The following is a 13,384-nucleotide window of genomic DNA, read 5'->3' on the forward strand; positions in this document are numbered from 1 at the left end:
TGGCCATCAAACTTTACAACTCCTCCCTCGGAGTGACAGACACCGTTCAGCCAATAGGCTGGTCCTGGACTTATTTCCACTTGGCATAATTAGCTTATTATCGTTTAATTATTTATGGTTTTATATTGCTATATTTCTACACTATTCTTGGTTGATGCGGCTGTAACGAAACCCAATTTCCCTCGGGATCAATAAAGTATGTCTGTCTGTAATTGGTTGCATCCCCATATGGTATGGAGGGGCTACCAAATAGAAACATAAAAACATAGAAAATAGGTGGAGTAGGCCATTCGGCCCTTTGAGCCAGCACCGCTATTCAGTATGATCATGGCTGATCATCCAACTCAGAACCCTGTACCTGCTTTCTCTCCATACCCCCTGATCCCTTTAGCCACAAGGGCCATATCTAACCTCCTCTTAAATATAGCCAATGAACCGGCCTCAACTGTTTCCTGTGGCAGAGAATTCCACAGATTCACCATTCTCTGTGTGAAGATGTTTTTCCTCATCTCGGTCCTAAAAGGCTTCCCCTTTATCCTTAAACTGTGACCCCTCATTCTGGACTTCCCCAACATCGGAAACAATCTTCCTGCATCTAGCCTGTCCAATCCCTTTAGAATTTTGTACGTTTCAATAAGATCCCCCCTCAATCTTCTAAATTCCAGTGAGTATAAGCCTAGTCGATCCAGTCTTTCTTCATATGAAAGTCCTGCCATCCCAGGAATCAATCTGGTGAACCTTCTCTGTACTCCCTCTATGGCAAGAATGTCTTTCCTCAGATTAGGGGACCAAAACTGCACACAATACTCTAGGTGCGATCTCACCAAGGCCTTGTACAACTGCAGTAGAACCTCCCTGCTCCTGTACTCAAATCCTTTTGCTATGAATGTCAACATACCATTTGCCTTTTTCACCGCCTGCTGTACCTGCATACCCACCTTCAATGACTGGTGTACAACGACACCCAGGTCACGTTGCATCTCCCCTTTTCCTAATCGGCCACTGTTCAGATAATAATCTGTTTTCCTGTTCTTGCAACCAAAGTGGATAACCTCACATTTATCCACATTAAATTGCATCTGCCATGAATTTGCCCACTCACCTAACCTATCCAAGTCACCCTGCATCCTCTTAACATCCTCCTTACAGCTAAAACCGCTGCCCAGCTTCGTGTCATCCGCAAACTTGGAGATGCTGCATTTAATTCCCTCGTCTAAATCATTAATATATATTGTAAACAACTGGGGTCCCAGCACTGAGCCTTGCGGTACCCCACTAGTCACTGCCTGCCTTTCTGAAAAGGTCCCGTTTACTCCCACTCTTTGCTTCCTGTCTGCCAACCAATTCTCTATCCACATCAATACCATACCCCCAATACCGTGTGCTTTAAGTTTGCACACTAATCTCCTGTGTGGGACCTTGTCAAAAGCCTTTTGAAAATCTAAATTTACCACAACCACTAGTTCTCCCCATCCACTCTACTAGTTACATCTTCAAAAAATTCCTTAAGATTCGTCAGACATGATTTTCCTTTCACAAATCCATGTTGACTTTGTCCGATGATTTCACCCCTTTCCAAATGTGCTATTATCACATCTTTGATAACTGACTCTAGCATTTTCCCCACCACCGATGTCAGACTAACCGGTCTATAATTCCCCGGTTTCTCTCTCCCTTCTTTTTTAAAAAGTGGGGTTACAATAGCCACCCTCCAATCCTCAGGAACTAATCCAGAATCTAAGGAGTTTTGAAAAATTATCACTAATGCATCCACTATTTCTTGGGCTACTTCCTTAAACACTCTGGGATGCAGACCATCTGGCCCTGGGGATTTATCTGCCTTTAATCCCTTCAATTTACCTAACACCACTTCCCTACTAACATGTATTTCCCTCAGTTCCTCCATCTCACTAGACCCTCGGTCCTGTACTATTTCCGGAAGATTATTTATGTCCTCCTTAGTGAAGACAGAACCAATGTAGTTATTCAATTGGTCTGCCATGTCTTTGTTCCCTATGATCAATTCACCTGTTTCTGACCGTAAAGGACCTACATTTGTCTTGACCAATCTTTTTCTTTTCACGTATCTATAAAAGCTTTTACAGTCAGTTTTTATGTTCCCTGCCAGCTTTCTCTCATAATCTTTTTTCCCTTTCCAAATTAAGCCCTTTGTCCTCCTCTGCTGGTCTCTGAATTTCTCCCAGTCCTCAGGTGTGCCGCTTTTTTTGTTAATTTATATGTTTCTTTTTTGGACTTGATACTATCCCTAACTTCCCTTGTCTACCTTCCCTGGTTTATTCTTTTGCCAAACTGGGATGAACAATTGTTGTAGTTCATCCATGCGATCTTTAAATGCTTGCCATTGCATATCCACCGTCAACCCTTTAAGTATCATTTGCCAGTCTCCCTTAGCTAATTCACTTCTCATACCTTCAAAGTTACCCTTCTTTAAGTTCAGAACCTTTGTTTCTAAATTAACTATGTCACTCTCCATCTTAATGAAAAATTCCACCATATTATGGTCACTCTTACCCAAGGGGCCTCACACAACAAGATTGCTCACTAACCCTTCCTCATTGCTCAATACCCTATCTAGAATGGCCTGCTCTCTAGTTGGTTCCTTGACATGTTGGTTCAGAAAACCATCCCGCATACATTCCAAGAAATCCTCTTCCTCAGCATCCTTACCAATTTGGTTCACTCAATCTATATGTAGATTGAAGTCACCCATTATAACTACTGTTCCTCTATTGCACGCATTTCTAATTTCCTGTTTAATGCCATCCCCAACCTCACAACTACTGTTAGGTGGCCTGTACACAACTCCAACCAGTGTTTTCTGCCCTTAGTGTTACGCAGCTCTACCCATATCGATTCCACATCCTCCAGGCTAATGTCCTTCCTTTCTATTGCGTTAATCTCCTCTCTAACCAGCAATGCTACCCCACCTCCTTTTCTTTCCTGTCTATCCCTCCTGAATATTGAATATCCCTGGATGTTGAGCTCCCATCCTTGGTCACCCTGGAGCCATGTCTCTGTGATCCCAACTATATCATATTCATTAATAACTATCTGCACATTCAATTCATCCACCTTGTTACGAATTCTCCTCGCATTGACACACAAATGGATCAGAAAACTGCAGCAAGTTACAAACTCAGGCACCTCCCATCATGGGCAATAGCTTCCCCAGCAGTGAGTTCATCTTCAAAATGTGATGCCTAAATGATGGGAGCAACTATCATTAAGGATCCCCATCAATTGGGATACCCCTCTTCTCATTGCTACTGTGAAGGAGCAGGTACATGAGCCTGAAGACACACACTCAATGCTTTAGCAACAGTTTCTTCCCAACAGACCATAAGAAATAGGAGGAGAATTAGGCCACTTGGCCCATCAAGTCTGCTTTGCCATTTTATCATGGCTGATCCATTTTTTCCCCTCAGCCTCAATCTGCTGCCTTCCCCCTGGATCGCTTCACGCCCTGACCAATCAAAAATCTATCAACCTCTGTCTTAAATATAAAGACTTGGCCTCCACATCTGCCTGGGACAACAAATCCCACAGATTCACCACCCTCTGGCTAAAGATCCCCCTCTACTATCAGATTTTTGAATGGACAACACCTCACTATTTTTTCTATTCTTTTGTTCTCTTTTTGCACTGATTTCATTTATATATACTGTATGTACGTATACATACAAACACACACACATGCACATACACATATTGTAATACACTTATTGTAATTTATAGTTTTTATGAATTGCAATGTACAGCTGCTGCAAATCAACAAATTTCACAACATATGCCAGTGATAGTCAACCTGATTTTGATCCTGATTTTAACCCCATTCTGTTGCCTTTCCCTTGGAACTCTTAACCCCTTTTACCAATCAAGAGCCTATCAATCTCTGTCTTAAACATTCCCAAAGAGCGAGACTTCTCAGTCCTCCCTGGCAACAAATTCCACAGATTCACCACACTCTGGCTAAAGAAATTCCTCCTCATCACAGTTTTAAAGGACACCCTTCAGTTCTAAGTCGGTGCCCTTGGATCCAAATATCTTCAACTAATGTTCACTCTATCCAGGTCTGTTAATGTTCAGTAGGTTTCAATGAGATATCCATCATCCTTCTAAACTCCCTTGAGTACAGGCCTACAGACACAAACTCTCTTCATTTGTTTAGCCTTTCAGTCATGGGATCTGTCTTACATGAATGATCCCAGAAAGCACATCTTTCTTAAGAGTTTAGAAGAGTGAGGAGGGATCTCATTGAATCCTATAGTATACTGAAAGGCCTAAATGTGGAGAAGGTGTTTCCTATAGTGGGAGAGTCTAGGACCATAGGGTACAGCCTCACAATATAAGGACATCCCTTTAGAACAGAGTTGAGAAGGAATATCTTTAACTGGAGGATGGTGAATCTGTGGAAATAATTGGCACGGATGGCTGTAAAGGCCAAGGCATTGTGTATATCTAAAGCAGAGCTTGATAAGTTCTTAATCAGTAAAGGCATTAAAGGTTACGAAAAGAAGGCAGGATAATGGAGTTGAGATGGACAATAAATTAGCGATGACGGAATGGTGGAGTAGATTCGAAGGGCCAAATGGCCTAATTCTGCTCCAATGTCTTATGGTCTTGTGTTGATCATGAGGCACTGATTGACGATCTTGCTTTTGACCTTTGGAACCCAATTCTGGAAACAAAGAAGAAGTCCAATATGGTGGACAAGGGAAAGGTTTACCTGTATAGTATTGGAGATGTTGGATCAAGAGACACAGGTTAATCGGAGGAGATGCAGTTGTTTACAGGATAATGGGAGTTTTTAAAGGGTAGACAATATTCCAATTGGTATAAATGAAGAAGCTATTGAAAGTTTGATAATCAGAGGGCCCAGCCTTCTAAGACGACACAAGAGAAAATCTTTACTCATAGAGTGTCTTGAACTTAGAATGCGCTGTTTGAAATATTTCTCGAAGTTGGATAAATAATTGAAATGAAAGGAGATGGGAAAGGAACAGGGTAATAAGACATTCTGTTAAAGAGCTGGAAAGGACTTGAAGTTCATCATCTGCTGCACTTGACTACTCTAGCCTCCGTTAGCTGAACCCCTTACTCTTCTACATGACTAGTCAGAATGTGTAGTGTGTTATTTAAAGTGCAGGAGGACATTGAGAGTATATCATAGGATCATGGAATAATCTCTCTCTCTCTCTCTCTCTCTCTCTCCCTCTCCCTCTCCCTCTCTCTCTCCCTCTCCCTCTCCCTCTCCCTCTCCCTCCCTCTCTCCCTCTCCCTCTCCCTCTCCCTCCCTCTCTCCCTCTCCCTCTCCCTCTCCCTCCCTCACATATTTTATACATATATATGCACATTCACACACACACAGTCCATTCAGGCCATCATGTTTATTCGGGCTCCTTATGGGGCCATCCCAATTTTCCCATTCATCCCAGTCCCAAACCCAATACAACACTGAAGCAAGTAATACACACAAAATGTTGGAGGAACTCAACAAGTCAGGCAGCATCTCTGGAGGGAATCAGAATCAGGTTTAACATCACTGGCATATGTTGTGAAATATGTTGTTTTGCAGAAGCAATACATTGTTATGCATGCATAAAAAGTCTCTAACTACAATAAGAAATATCTCGATAGTTAAATCAGTAGAGAAAAAAAGAAAGCAAAAGTGGAAAAGGGAGATAATGTACATAGGTTCATTGTCCATTCAGAAATCTAATGATAGTGGGACAAAGCTGTTTCTAAAACATTGGGTGTGTGTCTTCAAGCTCTACCTCCTCGATGGTCGCAATGAGAAGAGGGCATGACCCAGCGTGATGGGGGTCCTTAATGACAGATGCAACCTTTTTGAGGCACCACCTTCTGAAGATGCCCTTGGTTCTGGGGAGGCTAGTGGCCCATGAGGGAGCTGGCTGAGTTTGCAATTTTGCAGCTTTTTACAATCCTGTGCTGTGGCCTCTCCATACCAGTTAGAATGCTGTAGAAACATGGTGATATACCAACTCTGCTCAAGCCCTAATGAAATATACTATAGCTCCTGTCATGACTTCTTTGTAATTGTATCACTATGTAGGGCCCAGGATAGATCATCATAGATGTTGACACCCAGGAACTTGAAGCTGCTCTCCACTTCTGATGCTGGTCGCCCGACGAGGACTTGACGAGGTTTCCCTGCATGAAGTTTACAATCAATTCCTCGGTCTTAATGATGTTGAGTGCAAGGGTATTGCACTCAAGGTTGGCCCAAATGGATTGACGTTTTGCAGCAACATTTCAAACATTATGTCCTGATGAAGATTTTGGCCTGAAACGTTGACTGTTTATTTCTCTTCATAGATGCTGCCTGGCTTGCTGAGTTCCTCCAGAATTTTGTTTCTGTTGCACAAGATTTCTAGCACCTGCAGAATCTCGTGCATCTGCAGCATTGAACTTCAGAGGGTGGATTCAGTCAAGTCCAGCTCTTCTCCACTATTGGAGACACAAGAGATTGTGGATGCTGGAACCTAGAGTCTAGTACCTGATGTCCTGATGCAGGGTTTCAACCCAAAACATCGAAAGTTCCTTTCCTCCCACAGATGCTGCTTGACCATTGAGTTCCTCCAGCAGATTGTTTGCTGCTCTTCACTACTAGTTCCAATTCTCAATTCTTGGCGTTGCAGGTAGCTCAGTCAAGGTTCAATAAGTTGGTGCAGGCTCCTTTCCACCAGGTGTTGATTTCACCGAGCATTTGGATGTCTGTAAAACTGTCTCAACCAGCTGTGGCACGCTGATCCAGTACCCTCAAAGCTCCAGTGATCCAAGTTTAGCCCTGACCACCGGTGTTATCTGTGAGGACTTCTAGTGACAAATGAATTTCCCCCGTGGGCCTTGGTTTCCTGCCCCTAGTGTGTATGTCAGTGATGGATTCTCAATGAAGTTGATGGGATTTCATGGGAAATGTCTTCAGGACAATCCATGGAGAAATGGTAAACTTTGTTCCCAGTTGTATAAGGGCTGCTGGTTAGCTAGAGGTAACCTAGACAGTGAGTTGAGTAATGGGCTGGCACAGATTCAACAGAATGAATGGCCTCATTTTATGTCATAAAGAAACATGGAAACAATGAGTCAGCAACTTAAAAAATCTGTTTCTATTAACACAATGAGAAACGATTGATTTTGCTTTACAGAAGCCAAGTATTATAAAGCACTTGCCTGGTTCCAAGAAGAAGGTGATATATGATGAACTTTCTCTGCTAAAACTAAGCAACTTTATCATCCTTATGGCACCAAGCTGAAAGCAACAAGCACAAACAGCAGCCTTTCACATTGCTCATCTTGTTGCCGCAACAAACCCTCCACCTGTGTATACTCACTGTCAAATTTATAAATGGAAATTTCTCCATTCATGATGTGAATGGGAACCTCCTAATGTAAACACTTGAATCAAAACTTTCTGATCCTGATCCTTTCTCCAATCAATACCCACTTCAAAAAGTCCTTGAGTTTGCACACGTTAATTTGGATATGGGGGAGTAAATACTTCCTTACATGAGTTCCATCAGGCTGCTAAAATACTCCTTGATAAATCTAAGACTGGTTTTAAACCATTGAATTCATACAGCTTAAAATGGATTTGTCCTTCAAAAATAGAGCTTTTTCTCTCAAAAGTCTGTTCCCAATGCATGTAAAAAAGCCAATTTCAGATAATGCAAAAATCACTTAATTACAGATTACATTGGTGAGGTTTGGCCTGTTCCTTTCTTGAGTTACGTGTACTGCTGCATTGACCGTAGAGAGGGTGTTGGGAGAGTATAAGGGAAGAGAAAGTTACGGGAGGGGGGGTGAATGGCCTGGGAGGCAATGACGTTCATGCATGATTGTGGTCAGATTTTGTGTGCATGTGTGTATTCATCAATGCATATGTAAATGTGGTCAGAGTGTGCATGCATGTGTGAATGTGCATCAATTTACACGTTTATGTGTGGCCACAGAGTGGCATGCAAAATGTATGCATGCACGTGCTATGTGTACAGTATGTGCGCATATCGGTGCAAATATTTTATATGTGTCCAAGTCCACATACACTAGTAGGCCAAAGTAGCACACACATAATGCTGGCGGAACTCAGTAGGTCAGGCAGTGTCTATGGAGAGGAATAGGGAGTTGACGTTTCAGGCTGGAACCCTCTTCAGGACTCATAATAATGCCAAGTGTGCTGGCAAATGCTTACAGCATTTCCAGTCATCTTGGACCCTCTTGCCACTAGACCAAGACCTTCACTGTCTAGGTATCCTTCCCTTGTCTTTTCACCCAGAATGAGAGTCTATAAATTTATATGTATATATATATTTATACTGGCAAGGTGATTAACACAAGCTCATGGTCTGGCCAGATTTGGACGCAGATTGTCACCAGTGTGACATTTTTTTTAAACTAGTTCAACAGATTACGCGAGTTCAATTGGTACAAGTGGTATCGGATGGCTCTGACTGATCCACACCCAATCAAACACAGTGCATCTGGAAGAATACTCTCACCTTTTGGACTTCTATCAACTGTTCCTGTGGGTGCTGTGGACTTTCCCGTTGGCTGGAAGTTGTAATTATAGAATTCCTGCTTCCATTATAAATGAACAGATTAAAAAAATAGATTTAAAACTGAGGTCAGACTACTTGACTGTAGAATGGAGATGAAATTACATCTGTGCTCCTAGCCTAATTATGTTAACGCTCTCTAACATTGCTTGATTCTGAGGACAATATTGGTCCCAATTTCCTGCATATAAGTCCACAGGACACTGTCTAGTAAATTCATATTTTTATTGAGAATCCCAAGGTGAAGCATTAAAGCTGGCAGTGTGGAGATGATGAGGAGAGAAGACAAGGTGAAGTCAAGGAAATTAATCTTAGTAGCCTCCAGTTGAAAAGGGAATGACCCCATGGCTTTGAAGCCTTGAGTGAATTGGCAGGTGGCCATATTGCAGTGTGTCCCGCTCGGTGGTGCCGGACTCCAGGGTGAAGGTTCCCGAGTTGGAATCCATGTCCAGTTGAGTGTCGAGCTAACAACTTGGTCTCGTAAAAACAAGAATAGCTTGCTAAGGAAACACCGTCATGACGGTGCCCTGATAACTCCACTACCGAATTAAGGGCTATTCTTCCTCTTCTTCATATTGCAGCGAAGAGGGGTAAATTTGGGTGGCACAGAGAACCAGGTTCAGTCCTGACCTTGTGTGGAGTTTGATCGTTCTTCCTGTGAGCATGTGATTTTCTCTGGCTGCTCAGGCTTCCTCCCACACCCCAAAGGCACGCAGGTTAATAGGCTAGATGGCTGCTCTAACTGCAATTAGTGTGTCAGCAAGAGATGGGACCCTGAAGGGAGTTGATGAGATTGCAGAGAGATTAAAAAAAGCAGGGTTAATGTGACTGTATGGTTGATGGTCGGCATAGACTCAGGACTAAAGGGCTTCTTTCCATTCTGTATGTCTCTATGACAGGAACAGGGATGCGCAGTGACTGAGATAGAAGTGCTTGCAGCTGAACTGTGACTATCTCCTTATGAGGGAGCTACTGTACAGGATCGAAGCAAACTGCAGCGTGTTGCAAAGAAGCATCCAGGACACCTTCAGGGAGCGGTGCCTCAAAAAGTGACGTCCATTATTAAGGACCCTCACCAGCCAGGACATGCCCTCTTCTCATTGTTACCATCATGAAGGAGGTACAGAAGCCTCAGTGATTCAGGAACAGCTTCTTCCCCTCTGCCATTCGATTTCTGAATGGACGTTGAGCCCTTGAACACTAGCTCTCTTTATATTTCTGTTTTTTGCGCTACTTATTTAATTTAACTATTTGGTGTATATATACGCACCCTAGTGTTGGCGCATGGCCAAGTGGTTAAGGTGTTTGTCTAGTTATCTGAAGGTCGCTAGTTCGAGCCTTGGCTGAGGCTGTGTGTGTGTCCCTGAGCAAGGCACTTAACCACACATTGCTCTGTGATGACACCGGTGCCAAGCTGTATGGGTCCTAATGCCCTTCCCTTGGAAAACATCGGTGGCGTGGAGAGGGGAGACTTGCAGCTTGGGCAACTGCCGGTCTTCCATAAAAAAAACCTTGCCCAGGTTTGCGCCCTGGAAACTTTCCAAGGTGCAAATCCATGGTCTATCGAGACTAACAGAGGCCTACACACACTCACCATTATTTATAATTTTATTTTCTATTCTATCATGTATTGCATTGTACTGCTGCTGCAAAGTTAACAAATTTCACAACATACGCTGGTGATATTAAATCAGATTCTGGTTCTGATCACAGGATAATCCAGAAAATCGATGGCATCTGAGATCCCTCAACCCACTTATTACAGTTGTGGGGAGGGTCGGCATTCTACCTTCACTGTTCCCTAATAACGAGCCACCATTTCAGTGCTGAGATTATGAAAAGAGGGTTAATATTGAAGAGAAGAGCTGAGATTCACATTGAAGCTAATCATGTATTCAGGAGCATCAGTATCACAGGAGCAGGTAATAATTTACACCAACTCACTTGTGTGGGAGTGAACTACAAAAGCATCAGAGAGTTAGAACAGGCAAAGGGCATCCGGTCACATCACAGGCTTTGGACATTTCTGAAATCCAACAGATCCCCCTGGTGTTTTATAACAAATAAACCAGTCACCCAATCAATCAGTAACTGACACTCTTTTTATAATTAAACAACCAACCAGTAAACATTGGAGCAACACACACAAGATACTGGAGGAACTCAGCAAATTAGGCAGCATCTATGGGAAGGAATAAATAGTTGACGTTTTAGGCCAAGACTCTTCCTCAGGAACAAGTCGTCGACTATTACTCCTCTCCATGGATTGCTGAGCTCCTCTAGCACTTTGTGTGCTTTGCTCTGGATTTCCAGCATCTGCAGAATCTCTTGAGTTAGTAACTATCAGAGCCCATGTCAGCCAATCATCAACACATCACTATCAATAGACCGCACACCAAATCACCAATCTACGGACAACAACTGGTAATTAACAGGCTGCACCTAACTAGTACCCAATTAACAGAACTCACACATGTAACCAGTGGTTAATAAGCAGTAAACCCATTCAGTTATTAACAAACTACACTCTAAATCATTGATCAACAGACCCCGAACCTAATTCATACCAAAATGGTCAGATGCTCAGTCAATAATCATCACACTTTGCCTCAAATAGATCAATAAAGACCGCATCCTGATTGAGAAAGCAATCCCATTCACTTAATAATAAATTGTCTACCAACACATTCAGTATCAACAGATTAACCAAACATTTCATAACTGTTAGATCACCCAGCTATCCATCAACCTAAATTGTAAACTATCACAACCTATCTACTCAAAGTTCAAAGTACATTTATTATTGAAGTATGTAAACACTATACAACCTTGAGATTCATCTCCTTTCAGGCAGCCACAAAACAAAGAAATGCGCCCTCCCCAAAGAACGCATTAAAAATGGCCATCAAACACACAACGTGCAGAGAGAGAGAGAAAACAAATCGTGCACAAAATAAAATAGCTCCAGAACTGGAGTTTTACGAAATACTCGAAGCCAGGCATCACTGGCAGGGGGGCGTAGGCAACAGCCACAGTTCATCGCACTGAATTTCAGCATAGAGCTGAGTAAATGGCACGGATCAGCAAGCACAACCAGTCCTCGTCTCACCTCTGGTCCCAACACACTGGCCTTTTTCGATTGGCCTGGCACTTACATCGTCCAAACATCGGGTCGTTCCTCAGTCTTGGACTGCTCTGGAGCTTGGACCCCGCCCACCATGATTCGGCCCGTGGCTGACCTTTCCAATTCAACGTGGTGCTTAAATCAATCAGATGTCAGGACTTTCCTCGCTCTTGAGGGATACCTCGACTCTGCCTTGACTCTGCTTCGACCCAGACCCCACTGGCCGTGACCAGGCCTCCCCTGTGCCTCCGTCACTGCTTGTCTCTGCTTACCAAGACTCCGACAACTTGGAGAAACCACTCATTTATTCAAAAGCCATCAGACCAGTCATCCATCAATGATCAGCCAGTACATGCATCCAGTAACTAGCAAAGACAAGCTTTTCTGTTCAGGAACTAACAGGCACCTTTCACTCATTCAGTCTGACCATTCACATCAACAGTGCTTTGAATCTTCTCCAATCTATTGCCAAATAAGAAGGCACAGATCGTTACATTATTCATGGAGATTTCTTAACTATTTAATACCATCATATATGATCCATCTGACAACAATTTCATATATATGTAATATTTTTCTTATTGTAACTTATAGTATATTTTATGTATTGCATTGTACTGCTACCCCAAAACAATAGATTTCACAGCATAGGTCAATGATAATAAACCTAATCCTGCTCCATTCAATACTGATCAGGCACTAACAAATATACTTAATAATCAGCAGAACCTTTCAATTCAAGAACTACGCATGCAAAACGCTGGAAGAGCTCAGCAGGTTAGGCAGCATCAACGGAAAAGAATAAACAATCAACATTTCAGGCCGAGAACTTCCTTTATGACGTTAACAGATATCAGAATCAGAATTGGAATCAGCTTTAATATCACCGGCATATGTCAGGAAATTTGTTAACTTTGCGGCAGCGGTACAAAGCAATACATGATCGATAAATATAGAGAAAAAATTGAGTTACATTAAGTATATACAAGTCTATTAAATAGGTAAGTTAAAATAAGTAGTGACCAAAACAGATGTAACAAAAAGTACTGAGGTGCTGTTCAAGGGTTGAACACCCATTTAGATATCAGATGGAAAAGAGGAAAAAGCTATTCCTGAATCACAGAGTGTGTGCCTTCAGGCTTTTGTACATTCTTCCTAACGGTACCAATGATAAGTGGGGATCCTTAACGATAGACGCCACTTTCCTAAGGCACTGCTCCTTGAAGGTGTCTTGAATGCTATGGAGGCTGCTGCCCATGATGGTGCTGACTAATTTTACAGGTTTCTGCAAATTATCTCGATCTTGTGCAGTAGCACACCCCCCACCCCCATACCAGACAGTGATGCAACAAGTCAGAATGCTCACCATCTGTAGAAGTTTTCAAGTGTTTAATTTGACAAACCAAATCTCTTCAAACTCCTAATGAAATACAGCTGCTCTCTTGCCTTCTTTGTAGCTGCATCAACATGATGTGTCCAGGTTAGGTTCTCAGACATTAAGAAACGTCGGCTGTTCACTCTGTTCCCTAGATGCTGCCTGGCCTGCAGAGTTCCTCCAGTGTTTTGTATGTGTTGCTTTGGATTTCCAGCATCTCTTGCGATTGTAATTCAAAAACTAGCTGTGTGGCAAGGAACCTAGCATTAGCACCTGTTAATTAGCATTAGT

General features: G+C 42.6%; 1 protein-coding gene across 1 annotated transcript in view; it reads right to left on the minus strand.

Moving 5' to 3' along the window:
• LOC132406466 (adhesion G protein-coupled receptor L1-like) overlaps positions 1–12,033 on the minus strand; it is a 693,646-nt gene extending 681,613 nt beyond the window's left edge. Inside the window, exon 1 of the mRNA XM_059992184.1 lies at positions 11,991–12,033. The gene's annotated coding sequence lies outside the window, so the exon portion shown is untranslated. The remainder of the gene's footprint in view (positions 1–11,990) is intronic.
• Positions 12,034–13,384: the final 1,351 nt, after the last annotated feature.

Source organism: Hypanus sabinus, chromosome 16 (genome assembly GCF_030144855.1).
Source record: "Hypanus sabinus isolate sHypSab1 chromosome 16, sHypSab1.hap1, whole genome shotgun sequence".
NCBI classification, from domain to species: domain Eukaryota; kingdom Metazoa; phylum Chordata; class Chondrichthyes; order Myliobatiformes; family Dasyatidae; genus Hypanus; species Hypanus sabinus.